The sequence below is a fragment of the Dicentrarchus labrax genome, unplaced genomic scaffold (genome assembly GCF_905237075.1).
Source record: "Dicentrarchus labrax unplaced genomic scaffold, dlabrax2021, whole genome shotgun sequence".
NCBI lineage: Eukaryota > Metazoa > Chordata > Actinopteri > Moronidae > Dicentrarchus > Dicentrarchus labrax.
This window is the reverse complement of record NW_026136711.1, coordinates 23,856,013-23,879,499: the sequence shown is the minus strand read 5'-3', so window position 1 is coordinate 23,879,499 and position 23,487 is coordinate 23,856,013. Positions and strand designations below refer to the sequence as shown.

General features: G+C 40.2%; 1 long non-coding RNA gene across 1 annotated transcript; it reads right to left on the bottom strand.

Moving 5' to 3' along the window:
- Positions 1-205: 205 nt before the first annotated feature.
- Positions 206-23,487, bottom strand: LOC127372524 (uncharacterized). The gene is made up of 4 exons (XR_007886691.1): positions 23,418-23,487; positions 3,609-3,845; positions 3,243-3,334; positions 206-3,145 (listed from the first exon to the last, which is right to left on the bottom strand). It is a non-coding gene; the product is annotated as an uncharacterized LOC127372524 (long non-coding RNA).

Here is a 23,487-nt window from a genome sequence, read left to right as displayed (position 1 = left end):
CTGTTTCTATCACATCAACTTTGAGGACAAAATGTTCACTTGCTGCCTGAGATATCCCACCCACTGACAGGTGCCATGATAACCAGATAATCAGTGTTATTCACTTCACCTGTCAGTAGTCAGTGTTATGGCTGATTGGTGTATACAAGCACATAGTGGACAAAGGAAAAGTAGAAAGCTGAGCATTGAGGACACAGTATGAAATATGTGTGTGTGGAAAACAAAATAATGTACAGTTACACTGACCAGCCAACAGCTTTACACACCATCGAAATGTCTTATCAATTGTAAAACTTCAATTTCTGTGGTTAAAAAAAAGTAATGTTGGTATTACAGTAAAGTGCTATAAACCATTTAACATTCCCATATAAAACACGACAACGCAGTGCAAGCAATGAGGCAAGACAAGTTCCCATGTTTGTTTATCTATTAGTGATGATTATACATTTACTGAGGGCAAAGTGAAATGAAGTGCTGCTTGACACCGAGTTCATTAATCTGTAACGGGAAACAGTGGGAGAGTGGTTATTGAGAACATGACTCCCTGCTGTTAAGCTGTTCTGGTTGGCAGGCATAATGATGTTAGTTTTACATTAACTTGATAATATTCTGTGCCAGAGGCACTACAAAATATGCTTCCATCAGGGAAGATTGGGATGAAACTAATTCTTACCGATGTTGACAGTTTGCTCGTTTGTTGTAGAGATTTTTTTTTTCTTCTTTTTTAGAGATGTTTTTGTTAGAGTTGAATTTTGGGCATTTAGCTGCTCGTATACAGATACACTATACTTGCATAAAGAATGACAAACTACTAACAGGCAAATACATTTTTTCCACCACTGCTAACTTGTTGCTAACATTATTAGGCATTGCCATTACCAACCATGTGAGAGCATTCCTATTTGTGTTTCCCTACAGTTTGTCTTAATTACATATAAAACATAACAAATAGTAAATTCACTTATTATTGGCTACAACTGGAGCAGTTAACAGATGTTAATACTAGTAAGTGATATTCGCTCATGTAAATGAGTTTGTTCAAGCATGTTATGAACCACTGTCTGTTTTTATGTGATTTCCCATTCATGTGAGGCTGTACGTGAGCTAAATATAAACATACACACAATGACAATCCTAACATGCTGATGTTTAGCATGTATAATGTCAGAAAGCATTTAACTTTTGATGTTATGTCCACTTCCTGTTAGCCAGAGTGGCAATCTTAGCATTAGTAAAGTTGGGTTACAATGGAAATTATTTTTTTCCAGTCCATACACGTCCTTGTGTGGAAACTCAAAACTTGTGAGAGTGATCTGAGCTGAGTGTAATAGGACTAATACTGGTGATGTTCGGTCTCATTAGGGTGTTGACAGTATGCTAGTAGTCACTGACAAGGTTACCCAAGAAATGCCAGAGCATGGAGATGACCAAGAGGACCTGCTGCGGCTACCCACGATAGCTGCTGAGGATGCTAGCATTGCTACTGGTATTAGCAACCATCCTGAAGAGTGCCACTTCTTACCCAGCATGACCATTTGGTAATCAGAGTAGTTTTAACAAAAGCTGGTTGGATCAATATGCATGAATGAACTTGAGCCAGCAGCCAGAGCACATATAACTAAAGAGTTTATGAAACACTCGATGGGCATGCCAGTATAATGCAATTTGGGCAGTCAGGAAAACTCTCCCAGCAATCCGGGCTACCCTGTGTGACTTCATTGGCCAGTCAAACCCACACATTCATGAAAAGTTTGTTTTGAATCGAGGATGTACTGAAAAGTCCCAAACACACATCTTTTCTGGACAAACAATGCCTACAGCCCATGGCTTGTCATCATGGCATCAGTGAGGGAAAACCACCACCACCCTCCTCACCAGCTACTGCAGAGAAAAGAGGAATTGGGACACATCATCACCAGCACACAGGAGTTGCTATCCCTCAAGAGGACCTACAACGATGCATCTATGGACTTTGTATAAACTGATATCTCCTATCTCAATAAGGTGTCAGCACAGTTTTTCTTTTCTACATTGTTTGAAAAACTATTTGAGGAACAGCAGTGGGGACTCTTGAACCAGTGATTACCAGTTACCTGGCACTGTTGGCTATAAACACAGAGAACGAGTAATAATCGGTCAATGAGCACCAGCTGTAACAGTCAACTCACCTGCCGCTGCTCTCATAAGCCATCTCCACACCTTTCCCTCTCCTGCAGCTAAATGAACCAAGCCCACCTCCACTTATAAAATCTATAATATTTTTTGTAAATGACTACATGTTTTGGATTTTCATCCTTGTTCCCACAGCTGTGCCTTCTGCTTTTGTTGCTCCACCTGCACAGAGACCAGATCAGGATATTAGCAGCTGGACCTGTTCTTATGATCAAAAAGTGTAGATTAGGACAGGTAAGTTATTCAAATGAATGGCATGTACATTAATCCTTTTTCTAGTGTTCGCTCAGTAATGGCAACCCATTCATCTTAGACACAACTTGGCACACTGATTCAGTTCTTTGTAATTGGCTGCTGTTGCTTTCAGATATCAATCTATTTTAAAGGTGACTCAGAGTTTGAAAAATTGTGATGGGACCTGCACACCATTGTAAAAGAAATTTAAATTAGGTGGGGCACTTTTCTGTGTAATCATCAACTGTCTAATCTTCATCTTCTACCAATTACTGATGGTGTAATCTGTCTCGTGGAGCCTTGTGCCATAACAGACCTCCATGCTCTTGTAAGTACTCTTAATATTCCACAGATTTGTCATAATGGGTAGAATATAACACAATCATTCTGTTTCATTACAGGAGGATGATGAAGACACATTATCAGCTGCCACAGAGAGGGAAGATGCAGAGAGGCCTGTTGAGGTTTAGGGGTCAGGATTATTATCTGGATCATTGGGGAAAAGAGTTGTTCTCCTCTAATAGTGGCAATGTTGTGGAGAACCACACATGCCACTATAATGTCACAAGCCCTTTCTTGGGGTGACCCTGAGCCTACAAAGGCACTGGAACCGGGCGTTGAGTATCCCGATGGTCATCTCCACTCTGGCTCGTTTCATGCAGTGAGCCAAGTTGTAGTGTTGCTGTGGGCCAGGCTCAGGGTCAGGGTAAAGGGTCAGCAGATAGCGCTGGCAACTCTCCTATGAAAATACAAGATACAGTTTAATGTTTCAGTTGCAATAGGAGGAAACAAAATATTGATCATAGGATATAGCTGTATACTGTATATAAACTCACCACGGGCAAATCTGGAAACATTTCGTGAGTCATGCACAGACCCAGGCCACTTCGCTTCCACATTGTTTATCATGTAGGCTGCATCACATGATCTTCACAGTGGAAAACAGTAATTAGCTGTATAGTGAAGTATATTTCATTTGGAATGTTAAAGGCTACTATTTAGGGCTACCTGTACATTAATGCTGTGGACAGATCTCCTATTCAGATAATCTCCTTCATTTATTGAAGGAGCTATGATAGGAATGTGAGTACCATCTATGTAGCCAATCACACCTGGAAACCCTAAAATACATCAAATTGACTGATCAGTGCTTCAAGTCTCAGAGCTTTATGACATAAATTAATTATTGCTTAGACTGATACCTGCAAGTCTGGTGGGTCTGTGACTTGGGAACACTACAAACGTGTATAGTAGCCGTTTCAGTGCAAGTGTCACATTTCGGACAGCCCGACAGACAGTTGAATTGGACACATGCTCCGCATCACCGATAATCCTCTCCCGACGGACATTTCTGCGGAGTATCTGTGTCTCGACATCAACTGGCTCTTCATGAAAAGGACACGCCATGTCTGCCACTGCTTTCAGTCTGCAGCCTTCAACTTAAGAGCAGGAGAAACTCAGGGTTAGTTGAAGAAAACCTGCCAGCGAGCAGGTTAGGTTCACGGAGTATGTTGCCAGGGTAACTGACTCAGAGTTAAACTGAACTGGCTTTGTGAAACCGAAAAACCAGAGTTTCCCTCATCTCAGGGTTAACTAACTCAGTTTTCACTAAACCTGCTTTCTGAAACGGGCCCCTGGTAAAGGTGCGAAAGTCCCCATCTGAATTCCAGTCAGCGGGACCACACAGCAGGAGGGATACTACCAGCAGCAGTGGATTACTAAAACTCATGTCCTGCAAATCTTTCCTGGCTCAGGCCAAGACAGGGGTGGCACAGTGGAACTACAAAAGGATTTTGGACCTTATGCAGTCAGATGTAATCCTCCTAACATAATTCAACTACATACCAATTTCTAGGACCAACATTTTAAACATCAGCTGAATAAATGTGAGTAAAACAATTAACTTAAAATGCTTATTTTTTCCAGAAACCTCAAATACCCCACCACTGCCATTGCAGTCTTCACCAAGGAGCCCCGCACTGGACCGACAAGCGATGGCCAGTGTTTGTCTTGGACCACAAACACTGGCCATCACCAGAGCACAACAAAAACTAAGACAATCAAAAATGTCTCTCGTGTAGGCAGCCAAAATCCCGCTACCAAAGTTTTACTTTTATAGGCAAGGACCAATCAGATATCACTACTGCTCCACAAAAGGTGTTTAAATCCAATTGTGCAGAGCCATTGAAGATTTTTAAAGACTGAATACTTTCAGTATGTACTGCAACAAAGTGCAGAATGGAGGTTTTATGCATATGCTTTAAATGTTTTTTAATCATCTGTTTTCTTGTTGCACAATTCTTCCTTTCAATTATATACAAAATGTTAGTCATTGTTTTTATTATTTTCACATTGCTGTGCACTTCCTCAGGGGCCCTGTTGGGCAAAAACACTCACCACAGACCCAAAACACCCAAATCTATAGGATTATTAACAAAGAAACACAAAAAACTCTACACTAAATCAAGACAAGCAATAGAAACTGAAAGGCAGTAATACCAGCAGTCCCATGCCAAAAGCCTCTTGCTTCGATGCTGGTGCAGGCTTTTAAGCACCTGTGTGCAGGTCAGGTGTACCTCGTTTAGCAATCAGCACAGCTAATGGGAACGGAATAGGAAAAGGACAGAACAGAGAAACACATATAGCCATAACAACATCATCCTTCACATAATATCTATCCTAGCACATGGGATCTAAATACAGTATATACAAGTAAATTGCAACTGTGGGTACCAATTAATCTAATTTGTTTTTGTTATTTCCTCATATTTCTAATTGATTTATCTTGTGTAATATCTGAATACCAGAATTGACAGTTATGGATCATAACTTCTTTTCCACTTTTCTTCTTCCTGCCCGGTCACATTGCCTCACAGTAGCTATAATTTCCCTAGCTATACTTTGTTTATTTAACTTATCTATATTTGTTTTAGTACTATACAAATTCCACTGAAGGCTTATGTTTGAGTAAATTTAATAAAATATAGATTTTAAGCTAATATTATAATATTTCACTTTTCTTCTACAAAGCACTGGTGAACTTATTTTCATTATGAATAATGGTTATTTTAGAATGCAACAGAATCATCTGATTCTGAATTTTGTAGTGTAATAATACTTTAAATTATATACACATTTCACATTGGTGGTGAATATCGTCCATTCATCCAGTCTCGCAGAATTCTCACCCGGCCTTCAAGCAATGCACAATGAATTGTGCTGGTTTATAGGCACCTCAACATGCACCCAATTGTTTTTCTAGAGGCTGCAGAGGGGTCCATGTTTAAAGGAGACATATAGTGCCCCATCCATCCATCCATCCATCCATCCAAAATATTGTATCATGAAATGTATCTGTCATCATAATGAATCACAATTTGACTGTAAAACAGAAATGTATTGTGGGTGCAGCGCTTTGAGCATCACTATAATGCAGGTTGTTCTTCATATGCAGGTGTTTGCTAAACAGGTAACAGGCTGCTGCTCGGTACTGATAACTGTCTTTATTAATGTTAGCACAGTTCATGTGTGCAGACACAAACTCACCACATCTTACAACTGACAGCTGATCCAGCTGTCACCATAATCAGAAACTGAGGTCACTTCACTTGACACTTGAGAGGAAAGGACGTCTCAATTCTGTAAAAAAACATTTCCTGATTCCTTCTTTCCTTCTCCTCGTTCCCAAATGTGGATGCAATTAAGCGTCATGTGACGCACCCACAGGGCATAATAAGAACATTTTAAAGTAATATGCTAATTTACTTTTCTTTGCCATCCTTGTTCCCTCAGTTGTGCATTCTCCAGTTGTTCCTCCACCAACAATCAGACCAGCCCCCGTACACCTGAGACACCAGACAATAATATATTTTTATAACTTCTCTTAAGAAGTTACTGTGGCCAACATATGTTTTAATTTATTGTACAATCTGTGATGATAAAATGTGTAGAAATGAATGCATCTCGCTCAAAAAGATTAAAAGTGTAATTCATCAAACAATCTGTGATAACAAAATGTGTAAAAATGACTGTCACTACTTGTTTTTGTTCCTTGTTCACACAGCTTATGCCCTTTGCTTTTGTTGCTCCACCACCAGAGACCAGACCAGGATATTAGTGACCTGTTCTTATCACCAGTTCAGTCAGACAACTCACTTTTGAAATGGTTTATTACAGCAGCATAGCATAGTTAGATTTTGGCATCTAGGCTCTGACCACTCCCCGCAGATATGTTTACATAGAGATATTGGGGAGTGATGAGCAAATACCTTAAAGCCCCTAGCCGGAGACTACAGGTGGATGCTGGGGCTTACAGAGCAGCACGTAGCAATGGCTTACAGAATAGCAGGGAGCAATACTGATGCAAGGCAGCGTGTGCTTGGTTATTGATTACAGAGTGTGAGGCATGTCGCGTGTATAGCAGTGCAGCTCAAGTTGACTGCCTGAACCAGCTCGCAGGCTTTGCTCCATAAAGTGTGGATGAGGACAGATCAGGGACTGTGGCCTGGGTCCCACCATAAGCTCAAACCAGGAAATACCCTTTCATTATGGCATCAATTGTCCAAAGTCAGATATATAGTGTCAACCGGTGTGGGTAGGCCTCAAGGGATTGTTGGGCCAGTGACATTTTTGCTTCACGCCGTCGGTGCAGGATGTGCAAGAGAATCTGGTTTGCTGATAGTCCTTGTGGCTGAATATACTACCAAAGCAGTTCAGACATTCTGCCAGCATTCCTAACTTACAAGAAGGCCATCTGCAAGTCTGTGCTTCATGACCTGAGGCGCACTGGTAAGTCATCCTCAGATATGGCAAATCAGGTGAATGAGCTCATCTGGCATACCTTCGTAGAAGGTCTGGGATGCAGAAGACTTTTGGTCACCTTGTAACAGTATTTTGGAGCACATGATGAAGCAGATGCGTGGTGTGGAATCTGTTTCTTCTCCCTACCGGAGTACTGGCACCAAGAGCCAAGGTGTTGCAGTCTGTCCACACCAGGAAGGTGGAACGGAAAGTGAACTTGTCATCTGGCACCATGTCAAGTTATGCAATTATGAGCGAGAACTGGATGGTTGCCTCCTGGGTGATGGTGTAGCCTGTGACAGAGAAGTCTCTAACCCATGTATCAGGGGTTAGCCAAGAGGTACAATGATGTAGGGGTGGAGAAGGCTAATTACCACTGGGTAGATAGGTGAGAAATGTATGCATCTCCTTTTCACTGGTACTTATAACATACATAGTATTTCTGGAAAAAAAAAAAAAAAAAAAACACAACAAACCCAATCCCACTGCTGTGCCAGTGCCCCAGCCACCCCAAGTTACACCTGCTGCAATCCACAAGCTACAGACATTGTCCCAAGGAAGCATGGAACCCCCAGTGAAAATGGGTAAGTTAATACCAATATGTAGGACCTACATTTTACACATCTTTGTAAATGATGTTTTGTACTGAGCATAAGAGTAAAATTATCAACTTAAAATTACTTTTCTTTGTCACAGAAACCTCAGATACTCCATCCCTGCCATTAGAGTCCTCACCAAGGAGTGCCCGCACTGGTCCGGTCAAGACTGGTGGGGGAGTGTTTGTCCTTGATCACAAATGGTGGACATTGCCAAAGAAAGAGGCTATCAATGGTCTCCTGCAAAATTACCACAGACAGAAAGACATGCTGAAGCTTGTGGATCACGATTATGCAGCCATGATCCATCAATCTGCCACGGATCAAACAGTCTGCTTCACCCCACAACCAGATACCACTTACAGTATACAGTAGATAAAACATCTGGCAAAAAAAGGTAAACAGAAGCTCATCATTGAACACCAGTCCAGAAAAACTTTGAGACTGTGGTTTAAGTTTAACTGAAGGAAGTGAGAATATCCATGTCCCAGTTGTACAACTGCCACCAGCCATCATGAACCCAGCAGATCCAGAGCCAGCACCTGATATACCACTGACAAAACTGGAAGACAGAAGTGGAGAGCGGAAGAGAGGAAACTCCCAGACCCTCAACCTCAGGGAATAATGTGCCATTGCCATCACAGAGTTTAAGCAGGGCCCAGACAGCAAACACATTCACACAGGATTTCCAGGAGTGGCAGGAACATACATCTACTGCCCAGCTAAGTTCCTTGCCTTATACAAAGACAGAGGCATGACATGGAGGGAAATTCAAACCTCACCATTCTATGGAGTAGATTTAATAAATCAATGACTATAAGCACAGAACTTGTTTCACTTGAATTCATCTATGAAGCCCTGCTCAGCTCATTTCCATTATGAAAAATAATCTTCTTCTTTAATCTTTGAACGCAAAAGAATATCAGTCTTTATTACAAATATAATTTTTCAGTATAATATTACATATTATATTGATATTACATACTGTAATTTGGGTGTTCCTCTATGGAATTTTAAATATTTAATTATTTTGAATAAATAGTGCACCAGTACAGTACCACAGACAGGAAAAGTAAAATTCAGTACCATGGATAGCGCACCATAAAATTGTGCAGTCTCATTGGCTGTCAGTGTCTTACAAATTAAGCACAGCGTTAGTTCAGGCAGGCCATGAAGTCAAGCTCAGCTCTCAATTTCAGCTACATCAGCTGATTACAGCTAGTCGTAAACACACATCAGCGTTAACTGAACTTGGCCTCTTTGCACCCTAGTGAAAATCAGATTATCCAGTCCAGTAAATGCATAGAAATTTCATATTTAGTAGGCTCTTACCAATTCACCTCCCATGCTAAATTATTTAAAAGTAATCAAGGTAAACATTTTGTTACAAATTAAAATTGAGTAGGAGGGCTACATTTATAAATCTGATTCTGATGAAGTCAGTGCCTCACCAGCCATGAACCTCACCACACGTCACTGCGCCCAACATACCTCAGCACACATTATGTCAGACCCAGAGCAGCCTCTGCATCAGCCTCGGCTGCTGGTGGTATTGCTGGGAGAAATGCTGGGTGAGCAGGTGGCTGTGAACAGGCAGGATCTGCCAGGCGGGCAAGCCAAACTAGCTCCTAGAGAATCAGCTGGCCTGGCGTTGCTCGGAACGTATGTGTCCAATAAGCCACCTGGCTGAACTGAATTGCCTAAAGGTAGTGTGTGTGATAAGATCCAACCATACACTGGTATGGAAAGATCAGTGTGATTGTGAGTGTGGTGTAACCAATTATAGATTAAAGCAAACCACTCCAAGTGAGTCTAAAACAGTAAATGGGATAAAAATGGGGAAATTAAAATCTCTTATTTTCTCTCTTACAGGCACTGCTGAAATTTCGGAAAATGGGCAAACAATGTAGAATGAGGATATTCAAATTTAGCACCATGTAATCTGGTTGTGTTTATCATATGTACATGTAGAATAGATTATTTAAAGATGGTGTAAAGTAATGTTTGAAGAAAGAGGACCAGAAAGTAGGGAGAGACATGGGAGAGAAGCAGAAAGATGAAAATGAGAAAGATTGAGAAAGTAGAAGAGAGAGGGCTAAATCGTCCTTCATATGCTGTCTCCATGCCGGCAGGAATGCCTGTATGAGGGGAAGAACCCCTCTAGCTAAACAACTCCAGGAATACCTACTGTGCTCTGACCTGTCCAATCTCTCTGAATCCTATACCACTGACTGTGAAAGGGCAGGGACAAACTAACTTTGCTTCTCCCAGGAAATCTCTTGTGTAAAAGAGGAGAGGCCTGGGTTCATCCGGACCGTCCAGATATTTCTTTTGTTTTGCGTTGATGAATTTTTTTGTAATATAGTGTGTCTGTTATGTTCCTAATTAAAGCCTGAGTTTCTAACTGTAACAAGTGTGTGAGTGGTTTATAGTAGGTAGTGTTTAACTTACTATTAAGTTCTAAAATGTATTTGTTTCTATCTTGTATGACTATTTGGCCCCCCTTGTCTGCTGGTTTGATGACTATGTGTGTGTTATTACCTAATGTTTTAATAATGTGGTGTTGTGCGTGTGTGATGTTTGCCTGTCTATGTGTAAGGGGGGCGCCATTTACTGAGTGCGTGTGTGTTCCTGTCTATTAATGATCTGATTTCTGGTGAAATATTGTCTATGTGTGGTTCCCAGTAGGACGGTCCGGTAAAAAGCACAGGCTCCCGCCCCTGTGCTCCATAAAAATTATCCATTAATTTAAGCCTCCTATGAAGACGTGGAGGTCCCCCCTGAGCTCCGGTCGGGTTGGAGGTTTGGGTGTGGGAATGAAGGTAAGTCCTTTCTCCAGTATCTTCAGCTGTGTGGCTGTTAAACAGAGTGTACAGGAAAGATTAGTGATATTTGAGTGGAGGGGGAGTTGTATTTGAACAATGGCCCCCCGTTACAAGTTTATCTGTTGTAACCAATATTTGAATATGAGTTGTGCCGTGTTCGGTGTCCAGTGAACGTCTTTAGGACGTCTGCAGTGTGCACACATTTGCAATAATCCACAAACTCACCACAGAATATCCGTTGCTCTGGCCTCCTTTATTATGGTGCGTTCCTTTAAAATCCGTTTAAATGAGACAGATGTCCTGTAAGTAAAACCACTGATAAAACACTGGTTCTTTGTCCGTTAAAAAAGTGAGAGTACTTTAATCGTTTAAAAACATGGGTGCCATAAAACAAATAAAATAGAATAAAAGAGATCTTTATGTTTCGCCGTCTTGCGGCTTTGTCAGGAGTTTTTATTGCCTAGAAGTCTGGTTACAGTTGCCACCAGACTGTGATCTCTAAGCCTAAATAGTTTGTGTTAGAGACATATAGAATATTCATAGTCTGGCTACAGTTACCACCAGACCGTGTATAGGGCAAACTATTCCTGATCACACTACAGTTGCCGTGCAATCAAGATTGTAAGTTTCAAAATGAGAAAATGGTCATGGAGCAACCTGGTGGGTTGAATGGAAGGAGCTTGTCTGAGGCTCGGGCAAAGGTTAGGTGAAGTAGAGATCTACTCGGAATCTCTCCCTATGTTGACCAACGACAACATATGGCAGGGCACATGGGGTATGACAAAACACTAAACCGGATAATGGCCCGATTCTATTGGCCCAGCATTCAGGGAGATGTATGCCTCTGGTGCAAGTCTTGTCCCTAATGTCGGTTGGTTAATCAACCTGCCATCCCAAGAGCACCTTTGCGTCCATTACCACTCATTGAGGTTCCGTTTGACCGTGTTGGCATGGACCTAATCAGGCCATTTCACCGGAGTGCACGTGGATATTGTTTTGTACTAGTCCTGGTGGATTATGCAACTCGATATCCGGAAGCAGTGCCTCTGCGTACAGTGTCTGCAAAGAGTGTTGCACAGGCACTGTTTCATGTCATCTCCCGAGTTGGGATCCCAAAAGAAATCCTAACAGGCCAGAGTACCTTGTTCATGTTGTAGGGCCTCAACCTGCTTAAAATGGCAACTGGGACTGCAAACTTTTCTTTGGCTGTGTCTCATTCTGCATACTTCCGTCAGTACACTGCTAATGTGCACTAACCACTTACTGCTGTAGTGCCCACTTTCGATGGTTAGTACTGTCCCAAAAGGAACACTTATGTTAAAACAATTCCCGGAAATGACGAGCGCGATGAGCGCGATGAGCGCGATGAGCGTGACGAGCGCGATGAGCGTGACGAACGCGTCAAACACAACACACGTGAACGCGATTTTCCAGCCCGCCAAAAATATATGCCGGCTTTTGTTCGCCAACACTAATTAACTCGCCAAATAATTATGTCGGCTTCAGTCAGTGAGGGACATGTAAGTGATGCATTAGACAACAGTACAATGTCTCGTTTTACCACCATTACTTACATTTATACGCTTGAGGTGTCCAACTTGTCGTCGCAGCTCCGGCTGCCTCGGCTGAGTTGTCCGCCATTATTTCAAATTTTGAAAAACTTGCCAACGTCCCTGGTCCCTCCCCTTCCGCTCATTAGTCAAGATGGCATCCATTCAGTGCGAGTAGGGTCCATCATTCCACACTGAATTTTTTGGCCGTTTTTAGGGGGTCATCCGGGTACTTTCAGTGCACTGACTTTTTGTGTTATCTACACTATATACTTAAAACTAAGTGTTTGAAGTGTGCAAGTGAGAGAGTGGGTCACCTTCCATGGAGTTTGTCATGTTGAACCACCATGTTTCTACAGTAGCCCAAAAGGGACAAACAAAACACTGGCTCTAGATAGAGCCTTTCACATTTTTCACATGTTTCTCTGCCACCATAGTTTCTGGGGAGGGGGAGGGAGAAGCGAGTGAGTTGCAACTACACCGCTAGATGCCAATAAAAGCTTCACAATGTCCTTTAACATAAACGTTGTTCGATCTGTTGTTTCCTTGTATATATTTGTAATTGATTATTGTATATAAAAAATATTGATAGATTGTTTATACTTGTTTTAGCACTCTAAATTGCACTGATGACATGTGTGGACAGATTTAATAAAACAATGACTAAGCACAGAACTTGTTTTACTTGATTTCATCTATAAAGCCCTGGTCAACTCATTTCCATTATGAATAATAGTATTTCATTCATCTTTGAATGCAAAAGAATATCACTTTATTACAAGTATAATTTAGTATAATATTACGTATTATATTGATACTATAATTGGGGTGTTCCTCCATAAAATTCCTAATACATGAATAGAAACAATTATTACATACTTTAGACTGAAATAATGTAGATTTTAATGTAACTCTCATGTGAAATTTTGAATAGTGCAGCAGTTCAGTACAATGGAAAGGAAAAGGAAAATTCAGTACCATGGATAGCGGACCATAAAATCGTGCAATTTAATTGGCTGTCAGCGTATTACAACTATCCACGGCTGGCCATGGAGGCAGGTTTGGAATCCCACTTCTGACAATGAAAAACTTGTGATTGCACACAGACCCTCTCATTGCAACAAGGCACGCAGTTTTAGGGTGAGAATTTGTCGGCAGTTGTTGAAGCATGGATTGTCATGAATGTGAGGAACATACTCATGCTCCCTTCAAGTTGATTTTTGGTCTTTTTGGTGATCCTCTTTTTATTCACAGCCATCATCAGGTCAACATTGCAATTCATACCATCCTCTGGTTGACCATTTGTTTTGGACATTGTACTTTAGTCTTTTGCAGTTACTGCAGTTTTATCATTAACTTCTCCTTTTGGGCAGAAAAACTTCTCACATTTATACACTGATCAGCCATAACATTATGTTGTATATGGAGCTGCACAACATTATGACCACCAGGGTGCCCAGGTGTTCATAATGTTATGGCTGATTGTTGTATCTTATAGTATGTTTTGTTTGCAATGGCTTTCTTAGCTTATTTTGATTAATTTGAGTCTTTGACTTCGACCACCCCATGGGTATAGATTGCGTATTCAGGGTTGAGCAGAAACCAGCAATTAATCTGTCACTTTCAAAACAACTCCTTTGTGTATCAAAGGGGCCAGCGAGCTACCACCACATACCAGCAAACCACACATACAAATCCCTGTGCAGTTTAGTGAGGTTACCTTTGACAAGCCCAGCATTTAGTATTGTATGTTTTTGTTCCTGGGAGAGACAGGGGCTCCCCTGGTACTTTGCCTGAATGGCCTCCTTTGGTTTATAGCAGGTTGTTGCTCTCCTCTCAGGCTGTATGATTAATGGTTTACCACCATAAATGTAGGTCACCAATGACAGCGTTATTATAAACCTTATGTGAATAGACTGCCATTATTTATTTAAGGAAAATTAGTTGTCTGTCTGGGAATATTGATCATATGGGTATCAGACCAATCATAGAATTGTCATGTTGTCACAATGGCTATATAAGTAATGTTAAATGATGCCATATTTTTATTTATAATAATTCAAGTAAAAGAGAGAGAGAGAGAGAGAGAGGGAGAGAGAGCCTATTTTTCTGGAAGCCATTCATCTCACTTTTTCTCTGGTGTCTCACATTTAAAGACACATAATTAAATGTTCATCATTTACATATGCTGACATCCTAAGCTTGGAAATTAAAAATGGTAAGTTAATGCACAAACACATTATTTATCAGTGACTGTAATTTAAGCTCCACAGTGTAAGTCATTTATGAGTATGTGATTTGCAGGCATGGGTAGGTCTTCCTTTGCAGGAATAAATAAACATACATCCATTCATAAGTTCATATTTGTTGGTATCTATTTGACCTGAAAATTTGTTATATTGTGGGATGTATTTTTACAGTACATACTGTAAAGGTCGCAAATTCATTCATTACCTAAATATTTTCTGAAAGCTTGGTTTACAAGACATAAAAACTAAACCTACATGGGGCTAGCTGTGTTGCTAAGTTAAACTATATCAATAGTAAAAAAAAGATGATCTTGTTTAGTTGGAACTTTGCTCTAACTAATTATTAGTGGTCAGCCCAGACTTGGTAAGTCTACGATGCAATGAACAAATCTTGGTGTACTTATTGTGCTGAACAAACCCACTGAGAATGACTTGTCAATCACAATGTAGCCACGCCCTAAAGCATGCCCTGATTTATAGTCTATTTCACTCCATATTGGACCATCATGCTGTATGGAAGAAGACTTAAAATGAGAGATTCAGACCATAAACTCATTAGGTAACCGTTGAGCTAATAACTCAAGTGAGAAGTCAGGTCATTCCTTCATAAGGCTGTATGCTATGGGTGTGTTATTGCAGCCCATGGAGCTGCCCCCTAAAGGCCATTGCATAGAATGTATCACTTCACTTAACAGACCCGGAAGCACTGGCCATTCTATATACTATCAATAGCCTGGTCATTAAAAAAAAAAAAAAAAAATACTGTACTGTACGCAATGCCAATGGTTTTCAATCATGTGCCATTGAGGCTCAAGAGTCTGCCGGTTTCCATTCCAGCCAACACTATAGCAGCTGATTTCACTGATTACAGTTTCCAACTGAGTCACAGAGCATTAGGGCTTTTGGTATGTGTAGCCTTTTTAAATATATTTCCAATGCTGATTTTGAAAAACTTACTTGTCATTCAAAAAGAGACAAAAATAAATAAAAAAATAAATTTACACATAAATAATAATATTCAGCATGTATAAGAAACAAAAAAATTAACTGTCTTATTCTGTATGTTGCATGTTGCATATGTCTCTATACATGCTGATAAAAATCCAGCCCAGGTATGATAGGCCTTTAATGCTTGCTGGAACAAGTCACAACTTATTTGCCCAACTTTTAATATATAACCTCCAGCATTTCACAAAATCATGTTTGACCCTTACAAAGGGTAAAGGGTCGATGTTCATGATGTAGTAAAAGCTGTGTGACATTTAACATCGATTTGGGTTTATATTTTAAACAGAATTTTCATTGTCTTTGTCCTGTCTTAGTTTGCAGTTGTAACAAAGAAAGGGAGGGTATCATGAAGTACAGCAAATTATGTGATTTTGTGTAAGGTTTCTAAAGTATTAACAAGTATTTAAGTATATCATCATACTGTTTAAGCAAGTAACAATAGAAAATGACAACAAGCTCTCATACCTAAAAAACAAAGTAGATAATTTGGTTAAGGTTTGGCAACTAGAACACTTGGTTAAGATTTGGGAACTATGGCCACCATTGTTAAAGCAAACAAACTTAGAAGACAGGACACAAACTGTAGTCTCTGTTGTGTTGTACATTCATTGACACTGACCTCCACACCCTCACATTTCAGTGTGCTGTTAATATATCATACTACTTGCTTTTAACTTAAACTTATGCCATTTGAGCAGTATTTTGAATGGGACACTGACTGAGCCCAAGGGATTTGATGGGGATTTTGGATCATAAGACCAATGGCGTAATAACTGTTCAGATCCTTTACTAAAACAAAATTGCAGAATGGGCCCTGCCAGAGTTATATTACACTATAAATCTATTAATCTATTCTATTAATCTGTAAATAGCACTTTAATGTTGTAATGGTAGTGCAAATGGTAATTTACACTAATGGAGCGAAGCCTGCAAGCTAGTTCAGGCAGTCAACTGGAGCTGCGCTGATATACACACCTGACATGCCTCACTCCATAATCACTAACCAAGCGCACCCTTCCAATCTGGCGGTCTATTTAAACTGCACAATTTCCCAGCTCTCCCTCTGCTCTGTCATTGTCGCTGTTGCCCTGCCTCCGTATTGCTGCTGCTGCTCTGTAAGCTATTGCTGCCTGCTGTGCTGTAAGCCCCACCACCACCCCAGCATACACCTGTAGGCTCCGGCAGGGGGTTTAAGGTATTTGCGCATCACTCCCGAATATCTCTATGGAAACATATCTGGAGGAATGATGAGGTCGGAGCCTATACGCCAAAATCTAAATATGCTATACTGCTGTACTAAACATTTCAAACGTGAGTTGTCTCAGTGAACTGTAGATACTGTTGGGTACTATTACTTAAAACAATGCATCAAATTTTAGAAATGCATGTTTTGTGTATAATAATAAGTAAATAAATAAAAAGTAGCTAGTAAGTAATAGCTGTCAGATAAATGAAGTTGAGTAAAATGTGCAATATTTGCAGCTGAAAAGTAATGAAGTATAATTAAATAATAAGTAGTAACAAGTACCTGAAAATGGTACTTTTGTACAGTACTTGAGTACATGTGTGCACTATTTTATTGTTCCCTTCTCACCTATTTTCTCAGACATTCACATGACTCTCTAATTTTTTCCTTTTACAACTTGAGTACAACTTGTGCTTTGCTTACAAACACATTGCCCTTTAGTTAAATTCCTCTGCTGCTATGCAAACCATCTTGATATTTTCTTTTCCTTGTTAACACAAAGTCAAAATCACATTTGGATCATCTCAAATTCATCATCCTCCTTATTGTTATGATAAACAATGAACATAAAATATGCTGAGCGCTGTACTGAATAGCACAGGGGTGCCATTTCAGAATGACAGTTCCATTGTTGAGGTGGAATAAAGCCATAAAAGGTAATAATTGAGTGTTTCCTTCTTTTCTCACCCCCAAGATCTGGGCTCAAACTGCCGCACAACAAAACGCGATAAATCAAACTGTCAATCTGTAGAAAAAAGATGAATTTGACTGCACAGTAAGGATCACTGACTCCGACTGTGTGACAGGAAGAGAGAGAGTGTTTGTGTGGGTTGGTGGGGGGAGATGGATACGTGTATATTTGTGTAATAATGGGAGGGGGTCATGTGATACGTTTTAGTCTGTAAATGTATGTGTGTGAAGGTGGGCTTTTACTTTATGTGTTGACACAGTGATTCATATGCAGCCCCAGATTTGTATCTGATAGCAACACTTCATGGCTGAAAATATGTGGACACCTCAACATTGGGTAATAAGGTACACAGTCAGTTAAAAGGTGATGGTGAGGTCTGGGCTCTGTGCAGGTGGATGTGGACAGGGTGCCCATATATTTTAGGCCATGTGTGTACTTAATATTTTCATGTATAAATATGAACTAGACTAGAAAAACATACTGAAATCTTGACCTTCAACCACGGATGAAGTTTGCAACACTGTACCACTAAATGAAGTGCCACTTTATATAGGAAGGGAAGATGTTTATTTCTGATGAACACATTTTCATTTCTTCTACTGTTTCAATTCCATCATTCTGTTTGGATTATAGAAGTCTCATGTCACCTTGTCTGTACACATAAAAATATTTTCTTAGCTAACAACTCAGATGCACTTGCTAAACAATTTCACATTATATGTTAATTACAGTTCACTGTCTCATAAGGAAAGAAAAGCAAAAACAGAATAGAGAAAGCTAGAGTAAGGAAGGAAAGTAGAAAGAAGAAAGGGACAATCTTCCAATGCACAATGCACCATTCCTCAGCCCATTCTTTGGCAAGTCTTCAAACATCAATAAAATTTGTAACAATCATCTGTGATTTTGTAACATTTGTCACAGTGCTCTGCCAAAACTGTACTTTTTTGCAAATGCAAAGAAAAACAAATACAGCAAATCTGTTTAGTTTTTTCCTTCTATTTCCCCCTCCTTTTCAAACATTAACATTACAGTAATGAATTGGCATGAATGACAAGAAGGCAGTGTAGTGAGAAGCCTTTTCCTTGTCTCCATTAGCAGGTCCTATGTTTCCAGGGAGGCATCAAAGAGAGAGGAGCAGGAGAACGCAGGGGGGAGGCAGTCTGTAAGCTTCAAGCTGCACACAGAGATAAAGACCAGACATATCTGTGAGTGTTTGAGTGTGTGAGTGTGTGTGTGTGTGTGTGTGTGTGTGTGTGTGTGTGTGTGTGTGTGTGGGTGTGTATGAGAGGGGGGGGGATTAGGCTGACTTTGACTGGCTCTGTTCCATTGTGACAGGAGCTCCAAAGAAGCTGCACACTGCCACATGATGGACAGGGCTTGGAATTGCACAGATAATGTATCTCTCTCTTGCTCTCTCTGTGTAGTGTCTGTGTGATACTGTCTCTTAGCCCCAGGACATTTGAGCTTTACAAATTTGTGTGACTGGAAAAACATGCACTGTGGGCACTGAAGGTCATTGGCTCTTGAAACTTTGCAATTATATACATTTGATTCTCTATTTGTGTGAGTGAGAAAGAAAGTGTGTAAGACCACAAGCATTCATGTCATGGCAGAATCTTCTATTTAGTATTTTCATTGTAGCCATGTGTCTTTGCAAAGATGCTGTAGACTCGAAGCGTTGGTTGGGTCTGAAGACTATGAGTTTGAAAATTAAATAAATTGTCAGCTGTCAAGTAGCATTGTGGGTCATGTAGGTGCCAGGTTTTGACAAGGAAGAAGGAAAATAATATTTCTGGTTCTTTTTCAAAATTGTCCCATAATGCTATTGTGCAACGCTAAATCTGTGGAATACTTTTTAAATCTGTAAGTTGAGTAAAGAAAAGTGAAAGAAGAAAGGAAATACATGAAACAGAAGTAGACAGAAAAAACTCAGAGGGACAAATGGAAAGACAGAGAGGGAGAAGAGAGAGTTTGAAGTGGAATGAAACGTAAGAAAAACAAAACAAACGAAAGCCAATAATAATGATGCTTTAGACATTCAAAAGTGAAACCAGCCCAAATAAAGCCCTGTCTTCTCATTCTCTTCTTGTTCTGTTAGCACAACTGCATTAGACATTAATGTACAACACGTATTAAATTTTTCTAGTGCCTTAGTTGGAATGACATAAGCTTGTTTCACAGGTCAGAGTTTTTAATGTTTGACTAAAAACCCTCTGCTAAGTCCTGCCACGCCTGACCCTCCACATTACCTTCATCACTAAATTAAATCAGCAGTGACGACGCTGTAATATTCTGCAACCATGCAGCTGCCAGAAGGAACTGTGTGCTGCGTGCTGATGCTTCTTTGCCTTCTTTGGTCCACTTACAGTACTTATTCCTAATAAAGTGGGAGATTATCCTAATGTATCAGGTTTAAGAGGCTACCAATGACAAATATCTTGTTTTTCTTCCAAGGGCAATATGTTATCAAAAGTACTGCAACTGAATGTCAGTGTTTATAGGGCATATTTAAAATGTACCATCTGTATCTGTAATTTTATCTTTCTACAAAATGCAGTTTTAGCTGTTCTGTAGTCAGGTTGTTCAAATTTGGAGGCTCTACTATAATAGGTTATAAAAACACATTATTTTTGTGATACTGGCCATTGCTGCAGCACCTCTGTCTGACAAACTCAGCTTCAGCTGCTGTCCCCCCTCCAAAGTAGCCTAGTCTGCTCCGATTGGTCAGCTCGCACAATCCTGAGCAGGCACTGCCCACCATGTTTCTGCCTCAGCTCTGCTCCAACTCCATTGATGAGCACGGTAACATAGCTTCTGGGTGCTAATCAAAGTTACAAAACATTTCCAAGCAAATTAATTCACACATAGCTATATCGTTATTCAGGACATGTTATCTAGTGGATCTGGATACAGCTTCCGCAACATACGCACACAACTGGCCCCGACAACAACAAAAGCTAGCTGAGCTGATACTAATACTGCAGAATGAAGTTAAATTAAAAACATTAAAAACAGTTACCAGCATCCAACCTATTACTCTCGTTATTCTCTTAAACGGCTCACACACAGCCTGTTGACTGTCCCTCAATATTACAGCATTAGTCTCCTATGCAAAATGCTAACAGCAAGTTGAACCTACTAACCTACAAGAAAGTAAAACAACAGGGTTAAACTTGCAGCTTTAAAGTTTTAAATTTAGTCATGGACAGCCAGTATCAATAATTGACCTTGAATCATTTCCAGATCTCATTGATAAAGCAGTCCGTAGTAAAATGCACAAACACACTCCAGTTTTTCCATCCCTGTGAGTACATTTCTGGATCAGTTACTGAAAATAACATGACTACACCGGGTCAGATGATGGAGGGCACCAGACTTCGTGCTGGTCTGCGCAGCCAACACCAGAGCAGTTCCTGTTATTTCTTAGCTTTGTACTGGCCCTTGTTGATAACAGATTTTTTTCCAGACATTTCCGTCACATTTCCATCAAAAATAAAATCTTCCACATCTTAGTGTTGACGGAGTTACGTTAGTGAGAAAACAACAATGGTGGGTAGATTCACTAGGTTTCAGTGGGCGAGACTGGACTGTCACGTAGCTATGGTGGTGCCATATGATGTCTGAAAGAAAGGGAAGAAAAGACTCAATACAAACAAGGTGTGTCAGGCAGTGCAGGAACAGTTTTTTCTGTGGGAGATAGTATCTCCTTTTGCCGTAGACTTTGGATTTTCATGTTTTCAAACCATTTACATGCACAAAAATCTATATAACACACTAATGAACAGGGAAACCCCAAAATGCATAATATGGCCTTTGTTTAAATGTTTGGAGATGATTGGTATCTGACTCAAAGCCATCTGTACACTATAAATTCCCATCTCAAATTGTACCATGATTCAAAGAAACCACCCTCAGTGACCTGGCACATTCAGTGTCTCAGTCTTCAACGTGAAACCTTATTTGGTCAAATAAAATATTATTCTCTGTGCTCAGGGCAAACCTCACTGCATGCCTTATTTGTAATGTATTGTTAGTATCTAGTACTCTTGTACGTTAACTTGTGCTTTTTCTGTTTGACGTAAAGGTTGATCTCAAACATTTTACAAAATTACATACAAATGCATTTTGTTATTTCACATGCTTAGGTATCAGTTTGAAAAATAAAATAATTTGTAGTATATAGAGGGTTTTCATGCAGTTGCAACTACAATTCCAGTTGAAGACCATTAACTCCACTATCTCCTAATGTCATTTCGCTCTATCACAGTGTCACCATGCTTCCCATCCAGAGGCTCATCATATGGCTTTATCAGTGGTGTTTGACATGCAGCATACTACTGAGCTCAGAACTGCAGACTCTTCGCTTGAAAACACATTTCAGCCTGCCAGCAGTTGCGTGACAGAGAACGACAGTCAACGGCAGGCGAGTGCCATCAGCATCACCAAATCAAGGAGTCTCTTTGCTTTGATGTGGACATGCACAACAGCAAGATATAAAAAAGTAATAAAAAGACTCATTATAAGATGGTTGTTTGGGATAATGTTTGCAACAAATGTGCATTGAACTGCCAAAATGAAATCTGTTGTTGTGCAAATTGTCACTCTTGCACGATGAAGAATATACATTTCAACCAATGAAGACTTGATAATAAAAAATATTCTTTGTTATATCCTGATGCCATTCATCAAAAGTTTGGATTTTTTTCAACAACCACTGAAAAGTCAACTTTGATAGTAAAGATTTGATTCAATAAAATTCATGATTTTTTTTTTAAATTGCAGGAGCCTACGTTTTTTAACCTGGGACGTAGCATCAGAAACAGTCCTGGGGACACTTACAGCTGCCCTCTCCAGTAAAACACAAAAGTGAAGATACAAAGTCTATTCCACAGCACCTTCTCTACAGTATGATAATGTTCATCTCAAGAAATTAGCATTGTCATTTATCAACTGGGATTATGTGTTTGTTTTTTTTTAAAGAATATGTATATACATACAATCAATAGTAATATCTGCAAACCCAGTGGAATTTCATATATAATTTTGTGGGATGCAGCTGCAGATAATACAGGACCCCAGCGAAGTTCTGTCTTAGTTTTTTTGGATCTTTTTACATATGTGGAGGGGATTTTAAAGATGAAACAATCATGCTACTCTCACTGCAGATGTGTTTGTGCATAATGTTTTGTGTGTATTCTTTGTATGTGTGCGGCTGCGGAAGGCTGTGTGTCAGCTATTAATTCCCAGAAACAGTTAATGGGGCCTACAGGGTCTTGCTGTGTATACAGCCATGGGCATGTGTTGTAGGTGCATGTGTGTCTGTGTACAACGCATGACTGTGTGTGAAGTATGCATGTTTGTCTCATGTGTGTTTGTGTGTGTGAGAGAGAGGGCAAGGCTTTTGTCTGTGTCCAGTGCAGTGCATTATTCTTCATTAGAAACAGATGAGTGAGTCTGTCTATTCCAGGACTACCCCAGGGTTTAAATCAATCCACCACACAGGCACCCACACACACTCACATATGCACATTATGCACAGTGTCTGTCTTAGACAATGAGTACTTAGTCAGATGCATAATAGAAATTAGCATTTTGGAGTTGTATCTCAGCCAACACAGCACATTCATCTCTGTTAATGAATACAGACAGTACAAAGTAAGGTATATGAACTCCTTTCATATATGGAGAAGCCTGCGAGCTAGTTCAGGCAGTCAACTCGAGCTGCGCTGATATACACACATGACATGCCTTATTCCATAATCACTAACCAAGCGCACCCTTCCAATCTGGCGGTCTATTTAAACTGCACAATTTCCCAGCTCTCCCTCTGCTCCGTATTGCTGCTGTGTAAGCTTTCGCAGTTATTGATTAATCTGACCATTATTGCAAATGCCATTGTCATCCTACCTTTCGGCTTTATTGGTCACTATGTCTATCGTCATCTCTGACTCGGAGAATGAGTCTCTGTCCTAATGGGAAGATATTGGCTTCATCCCCGACACCCAGGCTCAGTCTGCTGAGGCCGCATCACCCGCAAACGACTCACCTGCGGGCCCGTGCACCGCATCCTGGAAGAGCTGTATGCTCGCTACATCTCAGTTCCATCCGGCTTTGAC